The sequence below is a fragment of the Trachemys scripta genome, chromosome 4 (assembly GCF_013100865.1).
Source record: "Trachemys scripta elegans isolate TJP31775 chromosome 4, CAS_Tse_1.0, whole genome shotgun sequence".
In the NCBI taxonomy this organism is placed as follows: domain Eukaryota; kingdom Metazoa; phylum Chordata; order Testudines; family Emydidae; genus Trachemys; species Trachemys scripta.
The window spans coordinates 14,317,095-14,330,116 of record NC_048301.1 but is presented as its reverse complement, the minus strand read 5'-3'; the positions used below and the strand labels follow the sequence as shown (position 1 = coordinate 14,330,116).

The window sequence follows — 13,022 nt, the reverse complement described above, 5'->3', positions numbered from 1 at the left end:
CAAAGTTAAATACTTTCTAACCCTTTTCAAAATTGGCTCTCATGCCCTGCCCTGCATTAAAGATCCCTAAACAAACCTTTTCAAAGGCTTGATCCAACTCCCCCTGAAATCAAGGGAGAGACAACTAGGGGCTTTGATGGGAGTCGAAGCAGTGCTCAAATGCATTCTTCAGCATGGAAAAAGAAACCCTCTCAAAGGCCCCATTCAGCAGAGCACTTAAACACATGCTTAAGTGCCTTCTTGAATAGGAATGCTTTTAAGCATGTACTTATGGGCTTTGCTGTTAGTCAGGGTCAAAATATTGATTTATACTGAACTCCTTTATTGCTAACAAAGCACCAGAGTTTATGCTAAAGACAACAATTTAAGAACTGTATTTCTCACCATTAGTCAGGGTACATTTCAAACATTTCTGCTAAGGGGGAAAAAAAAGCGTCAAAACTAAAACTTTCCCCCCCATACCACCATGCTGGGAAATGTCTGACATAATTACACTCAAAAGAAAAGGATCCGTTTAGATGAAGATTGGCAAAATCTCTGCCTTTAGTGAGGGGATTTATTTGACTGAAAATTGAATACTGATTTCCAGAATATTCAAGGTTGTAAAAATCCAGCCTTTGGGACATGTATTTCTGTGGGACATCTCATTCTTTTTTGATCGCTATCCATCAAAAGGAGTGGTTAAGCTCAGAGACATGACACAAGTGTCTTCTACCAACATTGGGCATCCAAGTATAGGCACTCTGCCATACTAACCTCCTTTAAGAGGACCAGACAAATATGCTGGGGGTGCAGATGGTTTAAAAAGCAATAACTTGTACACAGCAGTGGAAAATATGTCAGGAAGTTCAAGAGAAAATAGTGCCATTGTAATGACTGTCTCAGAGTTAAACAGCACAGTGTTGTTATGAAGAGCATCGACATTGCCATATCGGAGGAGACCAGTCACATATCTAGCCTCTGACAGGGGACAAGAGGTATGACCGCCCTTGCAACCTTATCATAGCTAGCATAACAGCAAATGCAATTTTTATTCAGAGCCATCTCAAACCCTTTGGCACTCGCTATGCGATTTGCCACAATAATATTCTGCAGCTCTAAGTTCCATGATAATTACTCAGTTCAGTTACTCTCTTCTCAGTGATTGCCAACATCAGGTTAACCACTTTTGTGCCACACAATTTATGGACATACAATTATTTATTCAATGTAGCAGTCCTTAGCTGTACACTCTACCCTTCATTATTATTTGTATCTAGGTCTCCAGAAAAGACTTACACAATGATTCCCAACTAGTAAAGCACTAAACAGTATCAAGAAAATGGGATAGGTGCTAAGGGCACTTTGAAGTCTGGGCAGAGGTCTGAATGGAGGGAGCTGAGAGTCAGGAACTCCTGAGTTTTAACACTTGCTTTGGCAGATCCCATCTATTGCCCGAACAAATCACCTTGAAAATCTGGTTGTAAAACAGTCAGGTCAGCAACACTGGGTCTGGTTTCCAAAGCTGTAGCATACCCACGGTTCCCAGCTCCTCCAAAATGCAGGCCCTAATTATAGGGGAAACCAGCTTCTCTTTCTCTCTCATAGAATATCAGAGTTGGAAGGGACCTCAGGAGATCATCTAGTCCAACCCCCTGCTCAAAGCAGAACCAATCCCCAATTGACTCAGATCAGGCTCTCAAAAACTGAATCACCCCAAACATATGAAAATTTTGGTCTCAGTTTCTCCATCTGTAAAATGGGGATACTTGTCTGCTTCACGAAGCTCTAGGGGGACTAATTAGTTAATTGATCAGCCATCTATCTGGGTGTTTAATCAATGTGCTCTAGAGAGGACTATTTCTGGCCAATTTTGCCAAGGTCTGATTCTGCTCTTATTAAAATCCATGTCAACACACCCACTGATTGCAATGAAGTAGGATCAGACTCACTAGCGGAAGGGCTGTGAGTGGGGAAGAATCCTCTCCTTGCTACATTCTTCCCATTAGCATTAATGAGAGTTCTGTGCATTCCTGTCACAAAGCCAAGCACCAAACACTCAGACCAGAGTTATGAGAAAAGCCCCACAGCTCACCATGGAATGACTCGCCTTTGGGTCCTGTTACCACACAATGATTGACAATTAAACATTTACACACAAGAGGAAAGCTGGTGTGTGTGGGCAGTTTCCGGGAATTAGCCTAAGCACATTCAGAACGTGCATGCTAATATTAAATGCATCATTTTCAGCAGGGCCTCAGCCTGCTTTGCCTTTTGTGCCCATGTTTTGTACACTCGAGGATACAATTATTAGTAGTTGCATGGCAAATTTTCTGATCTACACCAAACACGAACAAAACTTGCAGTTACAAATACAGGTACAAATAAAGGATGCAGCTGTGAATTCTGTGGGAGTTGAAAAGAGATGCTAGTGAAAACTGTAGTCATAATTTGCACCAGTGGAAGGGAGGTGAAGCTTTTAAAAATGTTGGTCAGTAGGACTGGGTGAGCTTTTATGTATGTGGAAAACAAAAGGATATATTTTAAGAGAACAACAGGCATGAATTCAGCCGCTTTCCCCTTTTAAAGGGATGGAGGTTGAACATCTATATCCCCAGCTACAAGACTAAAAACACATAACCCTCTCCCCAGGGCCATAATTGGAAGCAGCCATAAAACACACAACTACCTAAATCCTGCCTAGAGAGAGATCCACAACCACATGTTCCACAAACCCAGCTGGAAAAATCCTATGTTAACCATCCAGAGACCCACTTGTGAAATAAAGAGCGCTACATTAAGAGGCGAGAATAGGCCCTCGAGTTTTTCATGCTCTGTTATTCCAGCCCTTTGGTGGTTTAATGTCTTAATAACCAGTGTCACAATCTCTTCTCCATACTTGAGTAAAAATGCCATTAACATCAACAGGAGCTATATGGTAGTATAGAGAGCAGGTCCTACTCTATTCGAGTTGATGGAGCTATAATACCATGCTTCCTCTCACTGCATTCCTACAAAGCCAGCAATCTTTAGCAACCACCCAGCTTCCCCGACTTGTTAACTCTTCTGGCTAGGGCTGTGATTTGCTACATGACATGTGGTGCTATAATTTCCACCCTGGTCTCCAGAAAAGTAGTTCTACAAACCAGCCTGAATAGCCATCACTCAAGATTCCCATTCATTTGATAAATCTAGTGCCTTGGATTACATCATTCCAGAAAACTGAAACGCAAGTCAGATGGTTAAGGCATTAATGACATCGCTGTAAAGACTCAACAATGCAAACCTTCCCAAAACGAACCATCTTGACCTTTGCCGTACTGACAATCAGTGTGACATCATGTGCAAAGGAACTTTAAATTTAAACCAGGTGCAGAGAGTTGCCTGGCGTCTTACGACTGCTGTGCAAACCACTAACATGCAAGGAGCTATGCTGAAATAGTAAAATGGAGGCAAGAAAAATGCCAAGCATGGACAGGGCCCACTTACTAATAAAAACAGGTATGAGCAGCTGCTGAGGTGAAGACATAAAATCTGCCATGCTCTGCCCAGCAAAGGTACAGGAGCTTGATCTTATGCTGTCCAAAACCAACTCTGGCTCGGAGCAAAGGAAAGTTTAATATATGCATAGCAAATCACGGATATTAACACTCAGACATGTGAGCAGGTTTTTATTTACACAGATGCTATAATTATTCTAGAAACAAGACAGTGAGGATTTTCCAGTCATAAATCCTGATGTTCAAGACTCTGTAGCTTGGACTTTTCAAACTGTATCAGGTCAAAACTTGGCGCACAAGTTATCAGGCTGAATTATGATTTATACGGCACCATGGGTAAGCAAGGTGTTTTACAGACTAATAGAAAGACATGATACCTGTCCCAAGCAGCTTGCGTTCTACGTAGTGTCTCAAACTCCCTCCCACATCCTTTTTTAAAGTCAGTCAGTCGGGTTACTCTCAGTCTTTACCCTACCACTACAGCTTGCTGCAGACTTTAAACCCCGTTCTGAGAGAGTGCACCATATGGAGCACTTACCCTCAGGCCTTGGCTACACTTGCAAGTTACAGCGCTGTAAAGCCTCCCCCAGCGCTGTAACTCACTCCCCGTCCACACTGGCAGGGCACTTACAGTGCTATATCTCCCTGGGTACACTGCTGCAGGTACTCCACATCTCCGAGAGGAATAACAGCTGCAGCGGAGTGGCTGCAACTCACGGGTGTGAGTGTAAACGCTTGCAGTGCTGTACTAATCACCTTGTCAAGTGGCCAATCCTCTCCATTGTTGTGACCGGCTGCAGGAATGCGGAAGTGCCGGTTTCAAAGCTCGTACCACAGAGAAAAGCAAACAGTTTGCAGCTTGCTTTGAGTGAGTAAATGAATGAGCAGGGGGCTGGGAGTTCGGAACTTGCAAAATAGAGAGCTGACATGCTCCAAAAAGCACTCTCTCTCCCCCAACCCTCCCTGTCACAATCCACTCCCACCCCGCCCCGTTTTGAAAAGCACGTTGCAGCCACATGAATGCTGGGATAGCTGCCCATAATACACCGCTCCCAACACAGCTGCAAATGTTGCAAGTGTGGCCACACCACTGCGCTGGCAGCTGTCAGTGTGGACAGACTGCAGCGCTTTTCCCTACTCAGCTGTACAATGACAGGTTTACCTCACAGCGCTGTACAGCGGCAAGTGTAGCCAAGGCCACAGTTTCATCCTGCTTGTATTTGTGCTGTTTTGCTCCCCCTAGTGGACGATCTGTGCATAGCACAAGTAGCAAGTTTCCTATGGATTAAACTACTGCCTTTGAGGCAGTCAGTTGCAATTCACACTGGGCAACTTTATGCAACTTGAAAATGTCAGAGAGCATAATTCAAGGAGAAAAACAAATGTTTTCCTCGTCTTTATTGTCCTGGAGGTAAATAGATCCTCCAAGACCAGTTAATAGCCCATTGAACAGTCTCATGCTCATTGTCAACCACATTTTATTCGTGAGTGGCCGATTAGACCATTTAAGGAGACCTCTTGTTCACTGCCAGAGTAAGCACCAGAACCAACTATAAAGAGAGTGTTTATGGGGTGGAGGAAAACGGTAATTTTTAGAGGTTGGATGGAGCAAGGATGTGGAGAATCTTATCTAGACTTGCCATTATACAGGAACTGGGAGAGAGAAGACACTTTAAAATGCAAGTTACACCACTACCATACTTAAAAAGCATGGCAGAGTCATCTAATCATTCTATAATACTAACAGCCCGAGTTGACACTATTGGAAGTTAACTGAGATAATACAAAGCTTAGTTTAATAAAACAGGCAAATTATGCACAAATCATTCTGAAACAGAGTAGACAGTCAAATGAGTTAGGCAAATATTATTCTTTATTGTCTGTTTCTTTGGAACAAGCCCATGACTGTTGCACAGGAAGTTTGAGGGGATGAGGAATCAAAATCAGGAAATAGGTTGTATAAACACACAAATTTGACATTATACAAAGATAGGGTAATTTTTAAATGCCTTTTAATGTCAAATTAAGTATAAATATTCCCATGATAGACTGATCACTATTAAAACAGAAAGATATACACACACAATTTAGAGATGGGATTCCCTTACACCCTCTGTGGTCAAACCAACCAAGGTGAAGAAGAGACCAAGAACATACCAACATGTCATCTGAAGGTTCAAGTGGTATATCTACATCTGAACAGCCCAAATCACAAGTACAGCTACGTCCTGAAGAAAATGTCTTCATAACCTAAAGGCAATTCCTGATGTTTATCAGTCAAACTTTCCCCATTTATTGAAGTTACAAAAGATGGCTACTGGTGCACTTCTTGTAAAAAAAAAAAAAGCTTACAAAGAAGGAAAGTTTCCGACTGCTACAATTGGTAAAACTGGAGGAGCGTGGTTTGCCAGACCAATCAGCAAAGCCAATTCTGACAAACTACATGAAAGGGATGCAAAGCACCAAGCCTCTAGACCAGGGGTGGGCAAACTACGGCCCGCAGGCTGGATCTGGCCTGCGAGACGTTTTAAGCCGGCCCGCGAGCTCCCTGGTTGACCTGGTAACATGGCTGACCCTTTCGGGTCAAAAGAATATTTTGTGTAGTGAGTAGAGTTTTTAAATAACTTCACACTGTACTGGACCTATGTGCTGATCGGGAGCAAGAGAACTAGAATGCCATAAAGGAGGCTGTGTGATTTCTTTTTTTCAGCTTCTTGATAACCAGTGTGGGGAATCAGAAGCACAGTTTGTGACTGGTTAGTGAGTTTCACTTCAGTGGTAAGCATCAGTTTAGAGAGTGTCTTCTCTCCCTTTTGCAGCCTGTCCTGATTTTGGCATTTTAAGTGAGGGCCGACCTAGGCCCCTCCCCGGGTCACAGCTTGTGTTCCAGAGAAATTTGCAGCTCCATCAAATGCACAAGCAGCCATCTGTTCAGGTACAATTTACAAGCATTTAACTCTTCTACAGATGTGAGTTGTCACAAATGCAGCAAATGTGTTTTCTATAACCTGAACATCTAGAAATGCATCTACTGGCCTATCACTGACATCAAGGTAACATTTGCAAGACTACTTGATGCCCATTTACATCGGTGCATTCATCAGTCATATAAGCAAAATTTTTGAATGTGGTGAATGTTCTTCACTTTTTCAACTGCTGAGTGTTTAACTGTTATACTACATGCTTCTAACCAGTCAGTTTTGTTTCTTGCAGAAAGATAGTGAGCATTTGCCAATCAGCAGTTCCTGAGACTTTATCCTTTCCCTCGGGGGTCCCAGCATAAAACTCCCTCCTGCTGCAGGCAAATACTTTAACCTGAGCTACACAGAAAAAATCATTACCAAGGAGCAGGTCGACTAGGAGATGTTCTATTACCCCCACAGTCAAAACACTTTCCAAATCTTCCCAAACCACATGGATTTTAGCTAGTGGTACAAGGAAACTGCTTTCACCCACCCTCACAGTCGCTGCCATTTGGCCAGGTAGCACACTGGCCTTTGGGACCACACTCTGTGTAACCAGAGAGATCTGGGCCCCTGTATCCCTCTGCCCCAAGTACTCCCTGCCATTAATTTGGACAGCCTTAACATGCTCCATATCCGGTTCTGCAGAGGCTAACCTCACAAAACCAATATGATAGGTTTCAATTGCTTGGGGGTTTTCTGTGTTGAGGAAATGAGCTATTAGTTGCCTGCTTCCTCCTAGCACAGGGCATTTATTCCTCAGGTGATCAGTAGAATTACACTGATAGCACCTTTTGGTCTCTTCTGCTTTCACAGGAGATTTGGGATGAGGGTTAGAGGAATGTTTTTGGGTAAGAGAATGTTTAGGTTCCCAACCCCCTTCTCTCTTCCCAGGGACAAAATGGGATCCTCCCTTCCCACCAGTTTTAAACCCCTCTTTCTGTGGCCTGTCCTCAATAGATGCCTGCATTTGTTCGAAGGCATCAGCTAAAAAAAAAATCTCATCCACAGACTTTACATCTTTGTCTTACATCGGCCTTACATATGCTTAGGAAATGCTCTTGAACAACAAGAGCCAACATTCCCTCAAAACTTGCCACCTCTTTACCCCTCACCCATTTTCCCAACAAATATTTCATTTTGTTTCCATATTCCCCATTACTCACACCAATAACCCTCTTAAGAGTCCTAAATTTAACTCTATGTATTTTCAGGGGTAATCTGAAAACTTCACAAAACAATACCTTTAAATTTACAATAGTCTAAAGCATCTTCAATAGGCATTCCATTGAATACATTTTGAGCTTTACCAGTTAATGTCGCAGTCAGGGTAGGAACTCTCTTATCATCAGGGATTTCATGTACTACGCACAGCCTTTCAAAGATAGTCAGATATTCAGCAATATTGTCCTCTTCACTGTATGCAGGACATAAGTGTTCCCATTTGTGGATTTTTGGAGTGATGGGAGTCGTTGGGGGCGGCAGGGGGGTGTTCTGGTTCTGCTTCTCTAGCAGGTAGAGTTGGTGTTTTCGCTCTCACTTTCTTCTCTCTTTCTTCCCTGGCCCTTCTGTGTGCAGCCTCCTCTCTGGCTGACTCTTTATCTCCAGTTCTTTCAGTTGCAATAATCTCTGGTGCTCCCTCTCCTTTTCTGCAACCTGCAGCCTAAAAAGCTCCAACGTCGCAATCGCTGCACTGCTTTCACTCATTTTCCTGCTTTTCTGTTCCTACTTCCCTTTCCCGAAATAAGCAAACAGAAAATAACAAAACTGTGACCTCCTCCTGACTGTTCTTAGCCACTGTACTTAAGACTCACTTAAAACCACAAATATCAGTGCTTAAAGTATCAGAGGGGTAGCCGTGTTAGTCTGGATCTGTAAAAAGCAACAAAGAGTCCTGTGGCATCTTGTAGACTAACAAATGTATTGGAGCATAACCTTTAGGGGGGGGGAATACCCACTTTGTCAGACGCATGTAATGGAAATTTCCAGAGGCAGGTATAAATATGCAGGCAAGAATCAGTCTAGAGATAACGGGGTTAGTTCAATCAGGGAGGATGAGGCCCTCTTCTAGCAGTTGAGGTGTGAACACCAAGGGAGGAGAAACTGCTTTTGTAGTTGGCTAGCCATTCACAGTTTTTGTTTAATCCTGAGCTGATGGTGTCAAATTTGCAAATGACCTGAAGCTCAGCAGTTTCTCTTTGAAGTCTGGCGAGGACTGGCCTGCCTCCCAAGGTCTGTAAAAGCAAGGGATCGTTGTCCAGGATGGGTTGTAGATCACTGATGTGTTGGAGAGGTTTAAGCTGAGGACTGTAGGTGATGGCCAGTGGAGTTCTGTTGGTTTCTTTCTTGGGCTTGTCTTGCAGCAGGAGGCTTCTGGGTACACGTCAGTCTCTGTTGATTTGTTTCCTTATTTCCTCGTGCAGATATTGTAGTTTTGAGAATGCTTGATGAAGATCTTGTAGGTGTTCGTCTCTGTCTGAAGGGTTGGAGCAAATGCAGTTATACCTCAGAGCTTGGCTGTAGACAATGGATTGTGTGATGTATCCAGGATGGAAGCTGGAGGCATGAAGGTAGGCATAGCGGTTGGTGGGTTTTCGGTATAGGGTGGTGTTAATGTGACTGTCGCTTATTTGTACCGTGGTGTCTAGGAAGTGGACCTCCCATGTAGATTGGTCCAGGCTGAGGTTGATGGTGGGGTGGAAGCTGTTAAAATTGTGGTGGAATTCTTCCAGAGTCTCCTTCCCATGGGTCCAGATGATGAAGATGTCATCAATGTAGCGTAGGTAGAGAAGGGGCGTGAGTGGACAAGAGCTGAGGAAGCATTGTTGGAGAGGTTTAAGCTGAGGTCAGCTTAAAGCTCTCCAATGCATCATCAGTAATCTACAACCCATCCTGGACAATGATCCCTCGTTTTCACAGACCTTGGGAGGCAGGCCAGTCCTCGCCCACAGACGACTTGCCAACCTTAAGCATATTCTCACCAGCAACCACACACTGCACCATAGTAACTCTAACTCAGGAACCAATCCATGCAACCTCGATGGCAACTCTGCCCACATATCTACACCAGCGACACCATCGCAGGACCTAACCAGACCAGTTACAACATTACCGGTTCATTCACCTGCACGTCCACCAATGTTATATACGCCAGCATGTGCCAGCAATGCCCCTCTGCTATGTACATCGGCCAAACTGGACAGTCCCTATGTAAAAGGATAAATGGACACAAGTCAGATATCAGGAATGACAATATACAAAAACCTGTAGGAGAACACTTCAACCTCCCTGGACACACAATAGTAGATTTAAAGGTAACCATCCTACAGCAAAAAAAACTTCAGGACCAGACTTCAGAGAGAAACTGCTGAGCTTCAGTTCATTTGCAAATTTGACACCATCAGCTCAGGATTAAACAAAGACTGTGAATGGCTAGCCAACTACAGATGCAGTTTCTCCTCCCTTGGTGTTCACACCTTAACTGCTAGAAGAGGGCCTCATCCTCCCTAACTGAACTAACCTCATTATCTCGACTGATTCTTGCCTGCATATTTATACCTGCCTCTGGAAATTTCTATTACATGTGTTTGACGAAGAGGGTATTCACCCACGAAAGCTTATGCTCCAATACATTTGTTAGTCTACAAGGTGCCACAGGACTCTTTAGTGCTTAAAGTGTGAACTCCACTTGGAGTAACAAGCTGCACATACACCCTGATTGCTGCGCCACTGTGACGTTCACCTCTGGCGTTATCCGGACCGGTGATCTGCTAGGTTACTCCAATTCTTGATTCTGGGAGCTAGCCTTACCCTGCTCTGCTGTGAGAGCCCCCACTCCCGGGCTGTTCACACACAGCCTCTGGTATGTAAGCTGCTCCTTGGATTGTGCAACCGAATGACACTAGCCAATATCTCCGGTCCCAGACACAACCCTAGGAACCTCCATCTTGCAGTGTCCAGTTATGCCCGCTGGATGCTGCAAGCTTATATAAGTTTGTCAATTTAACAAAGAAATTGATATGTACCAGGCTTGTTATCCCAAGGGAAGTCTCTGACATGCTTTAAACCAAACGCACTGCTTCAGGTAGAATAAACAAACAAATTTATTAACTATGATAGATAGATTTTAAGTAATTATAAGTCAAAGCACAACAAGTCAGATTTGGTCAAATGAAATAAAAGCAAAATGCATTCTAAGCTGATCTTAACACTTTCAGTGCCCTTACAAACTTAAATGCTTCTCACCACAGGCTGGCTGCTTGCTCTTCAGCCAGGCTCTCCCCTTTGATCAGTGCTTCAGTCACTTGGTGTGGTGTCTGTAGATGTAGGTGGAAGAGAGAGCGCGAGCGCATGGCAAACATCTCTCCCTTTTATCATGTCCTTTCTTCCCTCTTGGCTTTGCCCCCCACCTTCAGAATCAGGTGAGCATTACCTCATCACAGTCCCAAAATGACCAAAGGAAGGGGGGGTGACTCACTCGAGAGTTCAACAGATCCTTTGTTGTTGCCTAAGCCAGTGTCCTTTGTTCCTGTGAGGCTAGGCCGGGTTTGTCCCATACATGCCCTGATAAGGTGTGAACTTCCCTCTGCTTCTGGAGAGTTTTTGCCTAGGCTTGCTTTAAGCCATGAGGACATATTTTCAGCCTCATAACTATATACATGAAATTGCAACCTATAACATTCCTATAACATTACCATAACAACAATGCTCAGTACATCATGAGCCTTCTGAAGACACCCGACATGACAAACTTTGCATTAGATACCACACAATCATATTATAAGGATGAACATGGGGGTGCTGGGTGTTCCTCCGAGGTATAAAATGTCACACAGATACATACAGAAACTTCCATACATCAGGTTCGTAGCAATATTGGCAAGTTTGCTGGCTTGAAAGTCCCTCTGGAACACATCCACAGCTTGGATGGGTCATTCAGTCCTTTGTTCAGAACTTCAGTTTGTAGAAAAGTTTCTCCAGATGTAAGAGGCAGGAATGAAGACAAAATGGAGATAATGCAGCTGCCCTTCACTTTCCTTTTGCCATGTGGCTTATACTTCCTGGGTCCCAAACACAAACTTTACAGCACATGGCATGGAAAAGCGTTAGAGTTCTGTCCATAGGCATGGCCCTGCATGTATTGCTGAGTCATAAGGTGTAGTACCTGGCCTTTCAATGGGTTCATTGTACAGCTGATGACCCTTGATGGGACATCGAACAGGCTAGGCCATGCTGATCCAATCTGCCTGGGAGTGTCACACAGAAACACAGCACAAGTTTGGAAATACAGATATACCAGACATTTCATAACACAAAGGCGATACAAACATATAAATAAAATCATCAGATGTGGCAAATTATAATCTGTTCACAGATACCTCACATGGCATATCTGGTCAGATTCCTTGCAATTTTACAATATTGCAACAATATCATAAAGTGTCCCCCATATTTTATACAGCGTCACACAAGCTTTGCTTAGAGAAAAGTGTAAACCTAATCTCTCCTATACATACTTAATTTCAGTACCCGTAAAGATAATGGAGCAAATAATTAAGCAATCAATTTGCAAAAACTTAAAAGATAATAAAAGTGATAAATAACAGTCAACATGGATTTGTCAAGAACAAATAGTGTCAAACCAATCTAATAGCTTTCTTTGACAGGGTAGCAAGCCTTGTGGATATAGAGGAAGTGGTAGATGTGGTATATCTTGACTTCAGTAAGGCTTTTGATATGGTCTTGCATGACCGTCTCATAAAGAAACTAGGGAAATACAACCTAAGTGGAGCTACTATAAGGTGGGTGCATAACTGGTTGGAAAACTGTTCCTACTCCTAGAGAGTAGTTATCAGTGGTTCACAGTCAAACTGGAAGGGCATTTTGAGTAGAGTCCTACAGGGACTGGTCCTGGGTCCAGTTCTGTTCAATATCTTCCTCAGTGATTTAGATAATGGCATCAAGAGTACACTTACAAAGCTGGGAGGGGTTGCAAGTGCTTTGGAGGATAGGATTACAATTCAAAATGATCTGGAGAAATGGTCTGAAGTAAATAGGATGACATTCAGTAAGGACAAATGCAAAGTACTCCATTTAGGAAGGCTCGACCAATTGCTCACATACAAAATGGGAAATGATTGCCTAGGAAGGAGTACTGCGGGAAGGGATCTGGGGGTTATAGTGGATCACAAGCTAAATATGAGTCAAAATAAGCAAATATCGTTCTGGGATGTATTAGTAGGAATTTTGTAAGCAAGACCCAAGAAGTAATTCTTCCGCTCTACTCCACTGATACAGCCTCAACTGAAGTAGTGTGTCCAGGTCTGGGCACCACATTTCAGGAAAGTTGTGGACAAATTGGAGAAAGTGCAGAGGAGAGCAACAACAATGATTAAAGTCTAGAAAATATGACCTATGAAGAAAGATTGAAAGAATTGGATTTGTTTAGTGTGGAGAAGACTGGGGGAGGGCGAGGGGACAGGGGACATGATAACAGTTTTCAAGTACATAAAAGGTTGTTCCAAGGAGGAGGGAGAAAAATTGTTCTTGTTAATCTCCAAGGCTTGGACAAGAAGCAATG

General features: G+C 43.3%; 1 protein-coding gene across 3 annotated transcripts in view; it reads right to left on the bottom strand.

Moving 5' to 3' along the window:
- The window catches only part of SLC38A6 (solute carrier family 38 member 6), a 111,595-nt gene that overhangs the window by 33,830 nt on the left and 64,743 nt on the right, over nucleotides 1-13,022 (bottom strand). The window contains exon 18 of one of the 3 annotated variants that reach the window (XR_004645391.1): nucleotides 11,012-11,688. The exons of 1 other annotated variant lie outside the window; for it this stretch is intronic. The gene's annotated coding sequence lies outside the window, so the exon portion shown is untranslated. Of the gene's footprint in view, nucleotides 1-11,011; nucleotides 11,689-13,022 lie in introns of those variants that run through there. One more of the 3 variants, XR_004645392.1, reaches the window with a different exon arrangement.